Below are 19645 nucleotides of genomic sequence, written 5' to 3'. Positions count from 1 at the left end.
CAAAGGGAACTCACTTCCCTCGGCACTACAACTCCCACTATACGTTGCGCAGTGTAATACAGAAAGGCCCATAGAGGGCGCGCAAACTTGTATAAATATGAGGAGTGTGGTCCGGACTATGCATTTCTTTGTTCACCAACAAGCCTTTGAAAACGAAGACTTTCTTTGAAACGCGTCAGGCACGGTGACAAGACTGTGAAAGAGACCAGCGGACCGGCGTTCTCCATACCTCACAGCGAGTCTGAAGCTTGCAGCTCCGTGGTGTTTTTCGAGTGCATCTCACGTTGTTGGTACAAGCTGGAGCACAAATATGAGGCGGGGGCCAAACCGCCGAGAATGCAACACCCTATCTAATGCTGGGGGCCTCGGAAGCTGATAACTATCGGCACCCATCAGAGGAGGAACACCACGAGGATTGAGGAGAATCCCATCCCGCCGGGGCCCATTGCGGGCTTCGAACATTCAGCAGGACATTCATGCATCTTCAAAGGGAAATCACTTCCCTCGGCACTACAACTCCCACTATACGTTGCGCAGCGTCATACAGAAAGGCCCATAGAGGGCGCGCAAACTTGTATAAATATGAAGAGTGTGGTCCGGACTATGCATTTCTTTTTTCACCAACAAGCCTTTGAAAAAGAAGACTTTCTTCGAAACGCGTCAGGCACAGGTGACAAGACTGTGAAAGAGACCAGCGGGCCGGCGTTCTCCATAACTCACAGCGAGTCTGAAGCTTGCAGCTCCGTGCAGTTTTTCGAGTGCATCTCACATTGTTGGTACAAGCTGGAGCACAAATATCAGGCGGGGGCCAAACCGCCGAGAATGCAACACCCTATCTAATGCTGGGGGCCTCGGAAGCTGATAACTATCGGCACCCATCAGAGGAGGAACACCACGAGGATTGAGGAGAATCCCATCCCGCCGGGGCCCATTGCGGGCTTCGAACATTCAGCAGGACATTCATGCATCTTCAAAGGGAACTCACTTCCATTGGCACTACAACTCCCACTATACGTTGCGCAGCGTCATACAGAACGGCCCATAGAGGGCGCGCAAACTTGTATAAATATGAGGAGTGTGGTCCGGACTATGCATTTCTTTTTTCACCAACAAGCCTTTGAAAACGAAGACTTTCTTTGAAACGCGTCAGGCACGGTGACAAGACTGTGAAAGAGACCAGCGGGCCGGCGTTCTCCATACCTCACAGCGAGTCTGAAGCTTGCAGCTCCGTGGTGTTTTTCGAGTGCATCTCACGTTGTTGGTACAAGCTGGAGCACAAATATGAGGTGGGGGCCAAACCGCCGAGAATGCAACACCCTATCTAATGCTGGGGGCCTCGGAAGCTGATAGCTATCGGCACCCATCAGAGGAGGAGCACCACGAGGATTGAGGAGAATCCCATCCCGCCGGGGCCCATTGCGGGCTTCGAACACTCAGCAGGACATTCATGCATCTTCAAAGGGAACTCACTTCCCTCGGCACTACAACTTCCACTATACGTTGCGCAGCGTCATACAGAACGGCCCATAGAGGGCGCGCAAACTTGTATAAATATGAGGAGTGTGGTCCGGACTATGCATTTCTTTTTTCACCAACAAGCCTTTGAAAAAGAAGACTTTCTTCGAAACGCATCAGGCACAGGTGACAAGACTGTGAAAGAGACCAGTGGGCCGGCGTTCTCCATAACTCACAGCGAGTCTGAAGCTTGCAGCTCCGTGCAGTTTTTCGAGTGCATCTCACGTTGTTGGTACAAGCTGGAGCACAAATATCAGGCGGGGGCCAAACCGCCGAGAATGCAACACCCTATCTAATGCTGGGGGCCTCGGAAGCTGATAACTATCGGCACCTATCAGAGGAGGAACACCACGAGGATTGAGGAGAATCCCCTCCCGCCGGGGCCCATTGCGGGCTTCGAACATTCAGCAGGACATTCATGCATCTTCAAAGGGAACTCACTTCCATCGGCACTACAGCTCCCACTATACGTTGCGCAGCGTCATACAGAACAGCCCATAGAGGGCGCGCAAACTTGTATAAATATGAGGAGTGTGGTCCGGACTATGCATTTCTTTTTTCACCAACAAGCCTTTGAAAAAGAAGACTTTCTTCGAAACGCGTCAGGCACAGGTGACAAGACTGTGAAAGAGACCAGCGGGCCGACGTTCTCCATACCTCACAGCGAGTCTGAAGCTTGCAGCTCTGTGGTGTTTTTCGAGTGCATCTCACGTTGTTGGTACAAGCTGGAGCACAAATATGAGGTGGGGGCCAAACCGCCGAGAATGAGACACCCTATCTAATGCTGGGGGCCTCGGAAGCTGATAACTATCGGCACCCATCAGAGGAGGAACACCACGAGGATTGAGGAGAATCCCATCCCGCCGGGCCCATTGCGGGCTTCGAACACTCAGCAGGACATTCATGCATCTTCAAAGGGAACTCACTTCCCTTGGCACTACAACTTCCACTATACGTTGCGCAGCGTCATACAGAACGGCCCATAGAGGGCGCGCAAACTTGTATAAATATGAGGAGTGTGGTCCGGACTATGCATTTCTTTTTTCACCAACAAGCCTTTGAAAACGAAGACTTTCTTTGAAACGCGTCAGGCACGGTGACAAGACTGTGAAAGAGACCAGCGGGCCGGCGTTCTCCATACCTCACAGCGAGTCTGAAGCTTGCAGCTCCGTGGTGTTTTTCGGGTGCATCTCACGTTGTTGGTACAAGCTGGAGCACAAATATCAGGCGGGGGCCAAACCGCCGAGAATGCAACACCCTATCTAATGCTGGGGGCCTCGGAAGCTGATAACTATCGGCACCCATCAGAGGAGGAGCACCACGAGGATTGAGGAGAATCCCATCCCGCCGGGGCCCATTGCGGGCTTCGAACACTCAGCAGGACATTCATGCATCTTCAAAGGGAACTCACTTCCCTCGGCACTACAACTTCCACTATACGTTGCGCAGCGTCATACAGAACGGCCCATAGAGGGCGCGCAAACTTGTATAAATATGAGGAGTGTGGTCCGGACTATGCATTTCTTTTTTCACCAACAAGCCTTTGAAAAAGAAGACTTTCTTTGAAACGCGTCAGGCACGGTGACAAGACTGTGAAAGAGACCAGCGGGCCGGCGTTCTCCATACCTCACAGCGAGTCTGAAGCTTGCAGCTCCGTGGTGTTTTTCGGGTGCATCTCACGTTGTTGGTACAAGCTGGAGCACAAATATCAGGCGGGGGCCAAACCGCCGAGAATGCAACACCCTATCTAATTCTGGGGGCCTCGGAAGCTGATAACTATCGGCACCCATCAGAGGAGGAGCACCACGAGGATTGAGGAGAATCCCATCCCGCCGGGGCCCATTGCGGGCTTCGAACACTCAGCAGGACATTCATGCATCTTCAAAGGGAACTCACTTCCCTCGGCACTACAACTTCCACTATACGTTGCGCAGCGTCATACAGAACGGCCCATAGAGGGCGCGCAAACTTGTATAAATATGAGGAGTGTGGTCCGGACTATGCATTTCTTTTTTCACCAACAAGCCTTTGAAAAAGAAGACTTTCTTCGAAACGCATCAGGCACAGGTGACAAGACTGTGAAAGAGACCAGCGGGCCGGCGTTCTCCATAACTCACAGCGAGTCTGAAGCTTGCAGCTCCGTGCAGTTTTTCGAGTGCATCTCACGTTGTTCGTACAAGCTGGAGCACAAATATCAGGCGGGGGCCAAACCGCCGAGAATGCAACACCCTATCTAATGCTGGGGGCCTCGGAAGCTGATAACTATCGGCACCCATCAGAGGAGGAACACCACGAGGATTGAGGAGAATCCCATCCCGCCGGGGCCCATTGCGGGCTTCGAACATTCAGCAGGACATTCATGCATCTTCAAAGGGAACTCACTTCCATCGGCACTACAGCTCCCACTATACGTTGCGCAGCGTCATACAGACCAGCCCATAGAGGACGCGCAAACTTGTATAAATATGAGGAGTGTGGTCCGGACTATGCATTTCTTTTTTCACCAACAAGACTTTGAAAAAGAAGACTTTCTTCGAAACGCGTCAGGCACAGGTGACAAGACTGTGAAAGAGACCAGCGTGCCGGCGTTCTCCATACCTCACAGCGAGTCTGAAGCTTGCAGCTCCGTGGTGTTTTTCAAGTGCATCTCACGTTGTTGGTACAAGTTGGAGCACAAATATGAGGCGGGGGCCAAACCGCCGAGAATGCAACACCCTATCTAATGCTGGGGGCCTCGGAAGCTGATAACTATCGGCACCCATCAGAGGAGGAACACCACGAGGATTGAGGAGAATCCCATCCCGCCGGGGCCCATTGCGGGCTTCGAACATTCAGCAGGACATTCATGCATCTTCAAAGGGAACTCACTTCCCTCGGCACTACAACTCCCACTATACGTTGCGCAGCGTAATACAGAAAGGCCCATAGAGGGCGCGCAAACTTGTATAAGTATGAGGAGTGTGGTCCGGACTATGCATTTCTTTTTTCACCAACAAGCCTTTGAAAACGAAGACTTTCTTTGAAACGCGTCAGGCACGGTGACAAGACTGTGAAAGAGACCAGCGGGCCGGCGTTCTCCATACCTCACAGCGAGTCTGAAGCTTGCAGCTCCGTGGTGTTTTTCGAGTGCATCTCACGTTGTTGGTACAAGCTGGAGCACAAATATGAGGCGGGGGCCAAACCGCCGAGAATGCAACACCCTATCTAATGCTGGGGGCCTCGGAAGCTGAGAACTATCGGCACCCATCAGAGGAGGAACACCACGAGGATTGAGGAGAATCCCATCCCGCCGGGGCCCATTGCGGGCTTCGAACATTCAGCAGGACATTCATGCATCTTCAAAGGGAACTCACTTCCCTCGGCACTACAACTCCCACTATACGTTGCGCAGCGTCATACAGAAAGGCCCATAGAGGGCGCGCAAACTTGTATAAATATGAGGAGTGTGGTCCGGACTATGCATTTCTTTTTTCACCAACAAGCCTTTGAAAAAGAAGACTTTCTTCGAAACGCGTCAGGCACAGGTGACAAGACTGTGAAAGAGACCAGCGGGCCGACGTTCTCCATACCTCACAGCGAGTCTGAAGCTTGCAGCTCTGTGGTGTTTATCGAGTGCATCTCACGTTGTTGGTACAAGCTGGAGCACAAATATGAGGCGGGGGCCAAACCGCCGAGAATGCAACACCCTATCTAATGCTGGGGGCCTCGGAAGCTGATAACTATCGGCACCCATCAGAGGAGGAACACCACGAGGATTGAGGAGAATCCCATCCCGCCGGGGCCCATTGCGGGCTTCGAACATTCAGCAGGACATTCATGCATCTTCAAAGGGAACTCACTTCCCTCGGCACTACAACTCCCACTATACGTTGCGCAGCGTCATACAGAACGGCCCATAGAGGGCGCGCAAACTTGTATAAATATGACGAGTGTTGGCCGGACTATGCATTTCTTTTTTCACCAACAAGTCTTTGAAAAAGAAGACTTTCTTCGAAACGCATCAGGCACAGGTGACAAGACTGTGAAAGAGACCAGCGGGCCGGCGTTCTCCATACCTCACAACGAGTCTGAAGCTTGCAGGTCTGTGGTGTTTTTCGAGTGCATCTGACGTTGTTGGTACAAGCTGGAGCACAAATATGAGGCGGGGGCCAAACCGGCGAGAATGCAACACCCTATCTAATGCTGGGGGCCTCGGAAGCTGATGACTATCGGCACCCATCAGAGGAGGAACACCACGAGGATTGAGGAGAATCCCATCCCGCCGGGGCCCATTGCGGGCTTCGAACATTCAGCAGGACATTCATGCATCTTCAAAGGGAACTCACTTCCCTCGGCACTACAACTCCCACTATACGTTGCGCAGCGTAATACAGAAAGGCCCATAGAGGGCGCGCAAACTTGTATAAGTATGAGGAGTGTGGTCCGGACTATGCATTTCTTTTTTCACCAACAAGCCTTTGAAAACGAAGACTTTCTTTGAAACGCGTCAGGCACGGTGACAAGACTGTGAAAGAGACCAGCGGGCCGGCGTTCTCCATACCTCACAGCGAGTCTGAAGCTTGCAGCTCCGTGGTGTTTTTCGAGTGCATCTCACGTTGTTGGTACAAGCTGGAGCACAAATATGAGGCGGGGGCCAAACCGCCGAGAATGCAACACCCTATCTAATGCTGGGGGCCTCGGAAGCTGAGAACTATCGGCACCCATCAGAGGAGGAACACCACGAGGATTGAGGAGAATCCCATCCCGCCGGGGCCCATTGCGGGCTTCGAACATTCAGCAGGACATTCATGCATCTTCAAAGGGAACTCACTTCCCTCGGCACTACAACTCCCACTATACGTTGCGCAGCGTAATACAGAAAGGCCCATAGAGGGCGCGCAAACTTGTATAAGTATGAGGAGTGTGGTCCGGACTATGCATTTCTTTTTTCACCAACAAGCCTTTGAAAACGAAGACTTTCTTTGAAACGCGTCAGGCACGGTGACAAGACTGTGAAAGAGACCAGCGGGCCGGCGTTCTCCATACCTCACAGCGAGTCTGAAGCTTGCAGCTCCGTGGTGTTTTTCGAGTGCATCTCACGTTGTTGGTACAAGCTGGAGCACAAATATGAGGCGGGGGCCAAACCGCCGAGAATGCAACACCCTATCTAATGCTGGGGGCCTCGGAAGCTGAGAACTATCGGCACCCATCAGAGGAGGAACACCACGAGGATTGAGGAGAATCCCATCCCGCCGGGGCCCATTGCGGGCTTCGAACATTCAGCAGGACATTCATGCATCTTCAAAGGGAACTCACTTCCCTCGGCACTACAACTCCCACTATACGTTGCGCAGCGTAATACAGAAAGGCCCATAGAGGGCGCGCAAACTTGTATAAGTATGAGGAGTGTGGTCCGGACTATGCATTTCTTTTTTCACCAACAAGCCTTTGAAAACGAAGACTTTCTTTGAAACGCGTCAGGCACGGTGACAAGACTGTGAAAGAGACCAGCGGGCCGGCGTTCTCCATACCTCACAGCGAGTCTGAAGCTTGCAGCTCCGTGGTGTTTTTCGAGTGCATCTCACGTTGTTGGTACAAGCTGGAGCACAAATATGAGGCGGGGGCCAAACCGCCGAGAATGCAACACCCTATCTAATGCTGGGGGCCTCGGAAGCTGAGAACTATCGGCACCCATCAGAGGAGGAACACCACGAGGATTGAGGAGAATCCCATCCCGCCGGGGCCCATTGCGGGCTTCGAACATTCAGCAGGACATTCATGCATCTTCAAAGGGAACTCACTTCCCTCGGCACTACAACTCCCACTATACGTTGCGCAGCGTCATACAGAAAGGCCCATAGAGGGCGCGCAAACTTGTATAAATATGAGGAGTGTGGTCCAGACTATGCATTTCTTTTTTCACCAACAAGCCTTTGAAAAAGAAGACTTTCTTCGAAACGCGTCAGGCACAGGTGACAAGACTGTGAAAGAGACCAGCGGGCCGACGTTCTCCATACCTCACAGCGAGTCTGAAGCTTGCAGCTCTGTGGTGTTTATCGAGTGCATCTCACGTTGTTGGTACAAGCTGGAGCACAAATATGAGGCGGGGGCCAAACCGCCGAGAATGCAACACCCTATCTAATGCTGGGGGCCTCGAAAGCTGATAACTATCGGCACCCATCAGAGGAGGAACACCACGAGGATTGAGGAGAATCCCATCCCGCCGGGGCCCATTGCGGGCTTCGAACATTCAGCAGGACATTCATGCATCTTCAAAGGGAACTCACTTCCCTCGGCACTACAACTCCCACTATACGTTGCGCAGCGTCATACAGAACGGCCCATAGAGGGCGCGCAAACTTGTATAAATATGACGAGTGTTGGCCGGACTATGCATTTCTTTTTTCACCAACAAGCCTTTGAAAAAGAAGACTTTCTTCGAAACGCATCAGGCACAGGTGACAAGACTGTGAAAGAGACCAGCGGGCCGGCGTTCTCCATACCTCACAACGAGTCTGAAGCTTGCAGGTCTGTGGTGTTTTTCGAGTGCATCTCACGTTGTTGGTACAAGCTGGAGCACAAATATGAGGCGGGGGCCAAACCGCCGAGAATGCAACACCCTATCTAATGCTGGGGGCCTCGGAAGCTGATGACTATCGGCACCCATCAGAGGAGGAACACCACGAGGATTGAGGAGAATCCCATCCTGCCGGGGCCCATTGCGGGCTTCGAACATTCAGCAGGACATTCATGCATCTTCAAAGGGAACTCACTTCCCTCGGCACTACAACTCCCACTATACGTTGCGCAGCGTCATACAGAACGGCCCATAGAGGGCGCGCAAACTTGTATAAATATGAGGAGTGTTGTCCGGACTATGCATTTCTTTTTTCACCAACAAGCCTTTGAAAAAGAAGACTCTCTTCGAAACGCGTCAGGCACAGGTAACAAGACTGTGAAAGAGACCAGCGGGCCGGCGTTCTCCATACCTCACAGCGAGTCTGAAGCTTGCAGCTCCGTGGTGTTTTTCGAGTGCATCTCGCGTTGTTGGTACAAGCTGGAGCACAAATATATATATATATATATATATATATATATATATAAATATATATATATATATATATATATATATAGACTAATCTCTGCATTTTGAATCACCCCACGTGGTCAATTTAAACACGCAGGCACATTTTCAATATGCAGAGATTAGTCCCGTCCTGTGCTGGTGCACTTCTTTTGAAGAGAGAGGAGATTTGCTGGGATATATATATGTATATGTATATATATGTGATCAAGAGCACGAGTTGCTCGAAACGCGTCGCCTGAGAGGAAAATAAAATCTACCTGACTGCAGCCTGGGGTCCGTGTCTTCTGTTGCTGAATGTTTGCAGTGCTGAGGACTTGGTTTTCATATATATATATATATATATATATATATATATATATATATATATATATATATATATATATATATATATAGAGAGAGAGAGAGAGAGAGAGAGAGAGAGATATATCCTTATATAGATATATAGATATATATATACATATAAATATATATATATATATATATATATAGAGAGAGAGAGAGAGAGAGAGAGAGGGAGAGAGGGAGAGAGAGAGAGAGAGAGAGAGAGAGAGAGAGAGAGAGAGAGAGAGAGAGAGGGAGAAAATACAGTTAAATGGGAATTTTTTGCATTTGTTTTGGTCTGGAATTTACTACTGGTTGGGTCAAGAAGTCTGCATGAAATATTGCCCATAGATGGTTCTTCCTACAGTCCTTGAAAGCCTTAAAGGGGCCACCTGGTGAAAAGAAGTGCCCTCTTTCCCATTCTTACAACATAAAAAATCACCAACAATACGAATTTTCTTGCTTGATGATATGTGCGTAGGCTGGATAAACGTTGTGACATCTTTGTCCACTAGATGAGACATTTATATAGTTTTGTAAAAATTAAGATGATGATAGGTTAGTTGAGTATCTATATGGAATGGCGCTAGGTTGGTCTGTTAAGTAGAGCTTCTCTAAACTGGAAACAATGCTTGCTTGGAAAACAAGAATGTTGTTCTGTGGTTGGGCAATGCCGGTGGGTAAACAGGCCTCATTGAAAGGAATCTCCTGCGCTGGCGAGCACGCGCGCTCGTGCGTCAGAAGGGGAGGGAGCTGGCGCAGGAGGAGGCCATCCATTGTTTGAATTATATAAAGTGCACTTTTATCGGGATGATCAGTTCGGAAGCCTCAAAGCGGTCCAATGTCATCAGATCCCGTAGCGGCAGGAGGCGGACGGTCGATGAGTGCTCGACACGAGGGTCACCGAGATGCGCGTGGCTGGACGGCGGGAAGACTGCAGTGAGGCGCTCGTGGCACAGGAAATATTTAACCAAGCTGGGTGACGACGAGAGAAGAGAGCTGCAGCTATCACTCTGGACTGTAGAGTTGGAAGACCTAGCTAGCTTCCGTGATGAATTATATTTACTGTGTGGCTCGAAACTGTTGGCCCCACAGCTGAGCGATGGGAGAAGTAGTCGGAGTGCCAGAGATGTGATGGCTTTCCCTTTTTACAAGTAGGTGGGCCAGTCGGGGCTCTGTAGGTAATTTGTGATGAATTGTAAAAGGATAACGGAAACATGCAGTTACTAGCACAGTCCAGATCACATGTGAGGTTGGTTCAGAAATACAGTTGAGCAGGTCAACCAACACTCACTAGAAATGTGTGTAACCTTCCGGTCCTGTGAATCCTGTTAGGACCAGCTCAAGGGCGGCCATGTTGGTAGGAGAGTGACAGTTTGTGGTTGGTGCTGCTATATGAATAGTTGGTAATGTTAACAGAACATTATTGTGGTCAATAAGAGATGCAGCGATCAGGTAAGATACTGGAATATACAAGGGCACTGTTGTGAGAACAAGGCATTCTTGGGACAAATGAAGTAAAAAATGAATGAAACAAAAATACTGTACGTGAGTTTGTAGCAATTACATGGTCAAGCTGGGATGTAGAGATGAGTTTCCCAACTCTGTGGCATATTTACAAGGGGATATCGCCACCAGAACGTCACTTTTAGCGACATTCTAGTGGCGATATGCCCTTCTCCATATATCTACAAAGCGGCGTTATGCCACTTTTTGTGACTTAACGCCGCCTTGTAAATAAGGCCTTTTTACACGTATCGCTTAGGGCAGTGGTTCCCAAACTTTTTTGACCTGTGGCTCCCTTGACCTAATCGGCAGATGGCCGTGGCTCCCCACCATTTTTTTACCAGTGTACTTCCTGTTGTCTACCTTAAAGTAATTGGGACGCAATGAAGGTATTATAATGGTTGGAATGCTTGAATTATTAATCTCATCCACTGGCAATCACTTTGGCTGCCACTTACAGTCCACACAAATGTGTCCCGTACTTTAAATAAACGTATTAAGACGTTTGTAAGGGCAGGCAAAATACCTCATCTCACATCGGCAAGAACTCCCCCCTACGCTCCCCCCTAGGCTGCGGCTGCAATTTCCCAAATCGTGTGCGCTAGGGTGACCAACTGGCATAGGTGCAAATTCAGGACAGTGAGTGTAAAAATTCAGGACAAAGGGACTAAATTCAGGACAAAAATTCAGGACAAAAGGTCAAAATTCAGGACAAAACGGGGCGTGGCCAGCTAAGACGTGCCTTCGAGTAGCTCCTGTCGAGCTGCTAATAATCCGGCTGAAAAACTGCTTCCCCGTAGCCTATACTGGACTCCTGACGAGGCATTGAGCCCCTGTGCCTCCCTGGGACCGATACTCCCGCAGCTACGGATCAAAACTCATGATAAGCGGCAAAAGCAGATTCTGAACCAAGCTCAGCCGCAGATTCCAAGATGGCGGCGCGCTGAGCCCCTGGGATCATCTCGGAGAAGGAGGACTGGCCGGAACACTACAAAGGCGCCGGGAGGACACCGGAGTACAGCTGATCGCCTGAGTAACCCCCACGGGTGCGGGACAGAATTCGGGCGAGTACTGCGGGAGAGCCCCGGGGGCTGCGGCGCTGAGCGGGCACTAACCGGGACCCCTGCGCCCATCCCCCACCCCCTGCTCTCGGGACAACAGAGGATCGGCGCCCAGACTGCACCCGCCTGGGTCGCGAGCACGAGAGAGGTGCCGACAGCGTCCATTGCAGGGAGCCGGACGGTGCACACATCGGCCGCTGCAGCACCCACGAGACCCCCTGGTACAGCCGGCTATCGGGAGATGAGGAGACTCCCTTGGCTGAGGTAACGGCGACAGAGCCTGCCTCACGGGAACACGCTCGGCGGGTCTGCCCCTCCGGCGATCCCATACGGACCAGACAACGAGTTGTCCACTGCACGGGCATAGCGCACGCCCTCTGGTGCACGAGCCGGGCTGGGCCTTCTCCCATCCCGACCCCTCAGGCCTATAGAGCTGGGACCACCCAGAAGATCGGAGGCGATGGCACAGCAGGGGCCTCACTGAAGCCACGGCCTGGATTTTGAGCCTGCCCGAGACAGTGGTGGAGGCTGGACCCGGGGAGATCTGAGTGGAGGCGGAGCCTGGGAGACCTTTGCTCATTGGAATACCTCTGCTGCTGGACACTGAGTAACCAGTTTGAAGGTCCGAGGCAAGACGGGAGTGAGGCGCGATCTGCCGTGGCAGTACACGAGGGAGTATCTGCCGTAAGACCCCAGTGATAACGGTGGGGAGACCGTAGGGTGTAGACAGAGGCTGAGGCCCTGATCGGGGCAAGTGGTGAGAGCTGCAGGACGCAGGTCGGCGACTGAAGGAGGACATCGGATCCACGCGCGAGGCGCTGCCTGACATTATCAGACATGGGAAAGAAAGATACGTTCCCCAGAAATGCCAGGCAGGGCCCCATGGATAATTTCGCTGCGCTGCGACCAAACGTAGAAGTCGCGCCCACAGACACCAACCCGAGGTCCGACACTGACTTATTGATGGCCGCTATCCAGGCGTCCAGGGCCGACATTCAGGAGTCCAGGGCAGCATTGGAGGTGAAAATTGGTAAAGTGGGGTCGGAGGTGACGCTGTTGCGACAAGACTTCCGAAAACTGTCAGACCGGGTGACCACGACGGAGACGCGTATAGGAGAGGCGGAAGACTCGATCTCCACATTGAGAAGGGACATGGCGGAACTCCAGGCCTCACATCGTCAGCTGTTGTGGAAGGTGGATGATGCTGAAAATAGGGCACGACGCAACAACTTGCGCTTCGTTGGATTCAGAGAAGGAATTGAATAGACGGACATGGTGGCCTTTCTCCACTCCTGGCTAGTGAAAACCTTCTCGGCAGTGCAGTTCTCAACCTGTTTCATCATCGAAAGGGCGCACAGAGCCCTTCTGGCTAAACCGCCCGAGGGAGCACGGTCCGACCAGTCATCGCGGGTTTTTTCTCAACTTGGCGGACCGTGACCTGATTCTACGGGAATCCAGAAAGATGGGGGAAATCCGCCTGGAGAACGTGAATATTATGATTTTCCCTGACTACAGCCAGGAAGTGCAAAAGCAACGCAGATCCTTCGACGCTATCAAAGCAAAACTAAGAGACATGAACATTACCTATATGCTACTATTCCCGCCGAAGTTGAAGGTAATCTACAAAGACAAGGCACACTTCTTTGCCCATCCGGAGGATGCCTGGCAGTGGCTGGAGGAACGACCCATACTACGTAGGCAAGACCAAGATGGGAGGGGCAGACCAGATGGACCGAGTCCGCGCAGACAGCAATGGGAGCGACCGAAGACCCAACGTCGAAAGACACAGAGGAATAGGAGACAGACGCAGACTACGCCCTACCCGGGACGCAATCAAGGGAACAGACGAAGAGGACAATCTGCATTCCCCGGCGGGAGAGGCACTATGGAGCCAGGCCTCAATCGTCTCAGCAGATCCGCCCGCTCGGAAGGAGAAGAGAGAGACGATTCTGAGGTCCTCTCGTCGGGAGAGAAAGAGGGTGGAGCACGCTCCGTCCATCCACTGGAAAAAGCGATTCACGAGTTAGAACAGGACGGTTCGGGGCGACTGGATGACCTACGCCCAGACACGCAAGACTCACACTCTTGAACGAGGGCTGAATAGGAAAACGAGAGTGCAGCTCGACGCTAAAGAAGACACGCAAGTTGTTTTAACTCCCCCCCCCTTTTTTTCTTACCTATTGTTTTTCTTGGACACGAACTATTGTGTAAGCATTTCTCGACTTTGACTTTTAAAACTATTTACTGGAGAATGCGCTATATGTTTTGAACTGAATCTGCTCGACTAGGTCGAAAGCAAGGGGGTCCTGTGGGAGGGCGATAGACCTTCTCCTACTCTCAGTTCTACCTTGAGGAGGGATGGGACTGGAAGGGGAGGGAGGTGGGGTGGGCGGAAAGGGGGGATCTCAGTTATGTTGAATCAGAAAGTTAGGGGTAACGTAATGGGGGGGTTGGGGGAGTTGGGGGAAGTTGGGGGGAAGGGGAGTGAGGCAATCCAGCTGAATACCACAACTGTATCTTGGGCAAACACACACGAATGGCAACACACCACACCGCGACCTGTTAGAGGCTGTCCCACACTATCGGTCACATCATGCAGGCTACTGGCTGCTGTCCCACGTCAGACAGTGGTGCAGGCCCTGCAAGATCCGCTATACACTCACCACCTGCGTGATTATGGAGGAGCATGAAAGGGGAGCTGCCTGCGAGGGGAGCATTAAGGTGATGACCTGGAATGTCAACGGCCTAGGCTGCAAGATAAAACGAGGTCTGGTAAACAATTACATCAAGAGGTCTGGGGCGGATGTAGTACTCCTCCAGGAAACGCATCTGCAAGGTAATAGATGCGCCTTCTTGGCAAGAGGACAATACAAAGTTTTGGCACACGCAGGGTTTTCCTCCGGGTCGAGAGGGACGGCGATACTCATTAGAAAGAACCCCCCAATGAGAGTAACACAGGTGTGGACAGACAGCCAGGGCACCTATGTAGGGGTACGGGGGTCATGGAGACGGCGGGAATACACACTCATATCTGCATATGCCCCGCCCAAGTTACAGATAGATACCATGAAGGGGATAACGGACATAATTCTCAATACATCGGACACGATTCAGATCCTTGGAGGGGACTTTAATGATGTGATGAACACCTCCACAGACAGGTCAGGTGACCGAGATAGGTCGCAGAACACGACCCCTCTAGCCAGATCTATGGAGGTTCTGGGCCTCCTGGATGTCTGGCGCTGGTTACATCCAGACACCCAGACCTTCTCTTTCTTCTCTGGGGCTCATAAAGTTAACTCTCGCCTCGATTACATCTTCATGGCAAGACAGGCGTTGCAGGTTACAGACGCAGCGGACTATCGTGCTCGCGGGATATCTGATCACTCCCCCTTAGTGGTTCAGACAGGTGGACGAAAGTCGAGGGGTCCCAGAACCCTGAGACTCTCGGCCTGGGACTTACAAAATCCAGACATTAGAAAGGGACTTAGGGCTGACGTGAAGGTGTTTTTGAGAGAAAACGAAGGATCTGTAGACTCCCGAGTAGTCCTAGGGGAGGCGCTCAAGGTAGTGCTTCGTGATAGGGCACACTGTAGATTAGCTGATGCTAGAAGAAAGAACCAGACTGAGATACAGACCCTAGAAGCGCGAATACTACAGTAAGAACAAGAACATTTACTCACGAGAGACATAGGGACACAAAGACGCCTTGCTGATATCCAAGCGCAATATAGGCAGCTGGTGACCGGGGAGGCCAGGACGCAAGCACTGGCAACCTTACACCGCATATATGATGTAGGTGACAAGTCCGGGAGACTACTGGCCTTGCTTAGTAGGAAGGAGAGGGACGAACGTTGGGTTGAGAAAATACGGGTGGGCCCGGATTTGTGGGCCTGCACTGACAACAAGATAGCGGACGCCTTTGCTGAATGTTATGAAACCCTATACGAGGCCTGACTGCGACGATCTAGTCAGACGTCACAGAGGAAGAGGTTCGAGTGGCGATGGCCAGACTCCGCACAGGAAAGGCCGCAGGTCCTAACGGCTTTCCGCCAGAACTTTTTAAGGGCTTGGCTGATCTTTTGACGCGGCATTTGTTGGGCTTGTTTTGGGATGCCGAGACGGAGGGACAATTCCCCCTAGATCTTAGACAGGCCACGATTATCCCAATCCATAAACCAGGGAAGCCCCCGGAGGACTGTGCCTCATATCGCCCCATTTCATTACTAAATGTGGAGGCCAAGATATATGCAACCATATTGGCCATGCGCATGAGAAGGGTCATCCCGGACCTGATACACATGGATCAGACAGGGTTTATTCCGGAGAGGGCGACCAGGTATAATTTGAGGAGGACACATAATTGGTTACATGTGGTAAAAGACAGGGCCGACCCCCATTGGTTCATGTCCCTTGACGCCGAAAAGGCGTTCAACGCTGTCCACTGGCCCTTCCTAGAGGGAGTGTTAGAACGCCTTGGTTTTGGACCCAAAATTCAGGAGGAAAATCGGTCTATTATATGCAGGCCCTGAGGCCCGGGTAAGGGTAAACGGAGTGATGTCGAGGACCTTCCCCATACAGCGGGGGCCCAGGCAGGGATGCCCCCTGTCACCCCTGCTATTCGCCTTGACAATTGAGGTAATGGCCGCTGCAGTCAGACAGAATGAGAGGATCGTGGGGTTCTGTATCAGTCAAACAGACACACGATATGAAAAAATATCCCTTTACGCAGACGACGTCCTCCTCTATGTTACACGGCCAGACAGCACAATACCGGCTATATTTGATGTACTGGCGAACTATGGCGCAAGGTCAGGTTACCAGATTAACTGGCACAAATCGACGCTTTACGATCCCCGAGGGCGTGAGGAATGGCCTCAGCTACCACGGAATTTACAAACGACCGGAGAAGGCTTCCAATATTTGGGGATATTCATCACGGCTAACAGAAGCACCTCATACGATCGTAATATCTCTCGAATCATGAATACTTTCAGAACTGACGCAGATAGGTGGCGGTCTCTCCCCCTGACGATACTCGGTAGAGCGGCAATGTTCAAAATGATATCGCTCCCAAAATTCCTTTACGCCTTCCAAAATGAATATTATCAGATACCTTCCAAGACGTTCAGAGACATACAGGCGGACCTCAGGTCATTCTTATGGCTGGGGAAACACCCCAGGGTTGCCCTCACGACGTTACAGAGACATCAATACGATGGGGGAATTTCGCTCCCTGATCTAGAGACATATTATTGGGCGGAACATCTTGCCCCCATTAATGATTGGCTACATGCACCCGCCACCCACCCCACATACGCTTTGGAACGGTACCAAATGGGATCACATTCGAGTCTGTACTACATATATGGGGGGAAGGGACAGGCAGGACTACTGGCGGCAACAAGCATTACACTAGGGGCATGGACTAGAGCCATGAAGGTCACTGGGTGGACACACAGGGCTACGAGGCAAACGCCTTTATGGGAGTGCTCCTGGCTTAAGGAGTTATGCAAATTGAAGGGGTTCCAGGGATGGGACGATATTGGCATCTCCGCGCTAGGGGACATCATAAAAAGCGGAGCGCTGAAGTCATTTGCATCTCTGCAGACCGAATTTGGGTTACAGCGCTCTCAACTATACAAATACATACAATTGAGACATGCTTACCTGGCGGAAGGTATTTACAAGGGGGTGGTGATGGACAGAGTATTCTGAATTAAGCAGAACACTCCTACCCGGTCCACAGATCAGGGCTTGATCCATCACCGTTTTTTAGCTCACTGCACCATCCCAGTTCAGAACCTGGCTATATGCAAATTAGTCTGTCCCTGGCCCAGTGCATCATGGGAACAGGGCAGACCAAACTACCAAGCCAATTCTTTACCAGAAAGGAAACAAGCTTCCGGGGACCCGTTTCTGGCATTACAGCCGTCTTCGGCCCGGCTTGCTTGAATCCTGATGGTGCAGTGAGCAAGGGACTCGCATCCGAGTATACCCTTCCACGCTTATGGTGGCCAAAAATATTTACAAGGGGGTGGTGATGGACAGAGTATTCTGAATTAAGCAGAACACTCCTACCCAGTCCACAGATCAGGGCTTGATCCATCACTGTTTTTTAGCTCACTGCACCATCCCAGTTCAGAACCTGGCTATATGCAAATTAGTCTGTCCCTGGCCCAGTGCATCATGGGAACAGGGCAGACCAAACTACCAAGCCAATTCTTTACCAGAAAGGAAACAAGCTTCCGGGGACCGGTTTCTGGCATTACAGCCGTCTTCGGCCCGGCTTGCTTGAATCCTGATGGTGCAGTGAGCAAGGGACTCGCATCCGAGTATACCCTTCCACGCTTATGGTGGCCAAAAATATTTACAAGGGGGTGGTGATGGACAGAGTATTCTGAATTAAGCAGAACACTCCTACCCAGTCCACAGATCAGGGCTTGATCCATCACCGTTTTTTAGCTCACTGCACCATCCCAGTTCAGAACCTGGCTATATGCAAATTAGTCTGTCCCTGGCCCAGTGCATCATGGGAACAGGGCAGACCAAACTACCAAGCCAATTCTTTACCAGAAAGGAAACAAGCTTCCGGGGACCGGTTTCTGGCATTACAGCCGTCTTCGGCCCGGCTTGCTTGAATCCTGATGGTGCAGTGAGCAAGGGACTCGCATCCGAGTATACCCTTCCATGCTTATGGTGGCCAAAAATATATACAAGGGGGTAAATAGCAGTGAGCTAAAAAACGGTGATGGATCAAGCCCTGATCGGTTGACTGGGTAGGAGTGTTCTGATTAACTCAGATACTCTGTCCATCACCACCCCCTTTTTGTAATTACTTTGGCCACCATGAGTGTGGAAGGGTATGCTCAGACATGAGTCCCTTGCTCATTGCACCATCAGGATTCAAGCAAGCCGGGCCGAAGACGGCTGTAATGCCAGAAACCGGTCCCCGGAAGCTTGTTTCCTTTCCAGTGAAGAATTGGCTTGGTAGTTTGGTCTGCCCTGTTCCCATGATGCACTGGGCCAGGGACAGCCTAATTTGCATATAGCCAGGTTCTGAACTGGGATGGTGCAGTGAGCTAAAAAACGGTGATGGATCAAGCCCTGATCGGTTGACTGGGTAGGAGTGTTCTGATTAACTCAGAGACTCTGTCCATCACCACCCCCTTTTTGTAATTATTTTGGCCACCATGAGTGTGGAAGGGTATGCTCAGACATGAGTCCCTTGCTCATTGCACCATCAGGATTCAAGCAAGCCGGGCCGAAGACGGCTGTAATGCCAGAAACCGGTCCCCGGAAGCTTGTTTCCTTTCCAGTGAAGAATTGGCTTGGTAGTTTGGTCTGCCCTGTTCCCATGATGCACTGGGCCAGGGACAGACTAATTTGCATATAGCCAGGTTCTGAACTGGGATGGTGCAGTGAGCCAAAAAACGGTGATGGATCAAGCCCTGATCGGTTGACTGGGTAGGAGTGTTCTGATTAACTCAGATACTCTGTCCATCACCACCCCCTTTTTGTAATTATTTTGGCCACCATGAGTGTGGAAGGGTATGCTCAGACATGAGTCCCTTGCTCATTGCACCATCAGGATTCAAGCAAGCCGGGCCGAAGACGGCTGTAATGCCAGAAACCGGTCCCCGGAAGCTTGTTTCCTTTCCAGTGAAGAATTGGCTTGGTAGTTTGGTCTGCCCTGTTCCCATGATGCACTGGGCCAGGGACAGACTAATTTGCATATAGCCAGGTTCTGAACTGGGATGGTGCAGTGAGCTAAAAAACGGTGATGGATCAAGCCCTGATCGGTTGACTGGGTAGGAGTGTTCTGATTAACTCAGATACTCTGTCCATCACCACCCCCTTTTTGTAATTATTTTGGCCACCATGAGTGTGGAAGGGTATGCTCAGACATGAGTCCCTTGCTCATTGCACCATCAGGATTCAAGCAAGCCGGGCCGAAGACGGCTGTAATGCCAGAAACCGGTCCCCGGAAGCTTGTTTCCTTTCCAGTGAAGAATTGGCTTGGTAGTTTGGTCTGCCCTGTTCCCATGATGCACTGGGCCAGGGACAGACTAATTTGCATATAGCCAGGTTCTGAACTGGGATGGTGCAGTGAGCTAAAAAACGGTGATGGATCAAGCCCTGATCGGTTGACTGGGTAAGAGTGTTCTGATTAACT

The sequence above is a fragment of the Lissotriton helveticus genome, chromosome 5_1 (genome assembly GCF_964261635.1).
Source record: "Lissotriton helveticus chromosome 5_1, aLisHel1.1, whole genome shotgun sequence".
Classification (NCBI taxonomy): Eukaryota; Metazoa; Chordata; class Amphibia; order Caudata; family Salamandridae; genus Lissotriton; species Lissotriton helveticus.
This window is presented reverse-complemented; position numbering follows the sequence as displayed.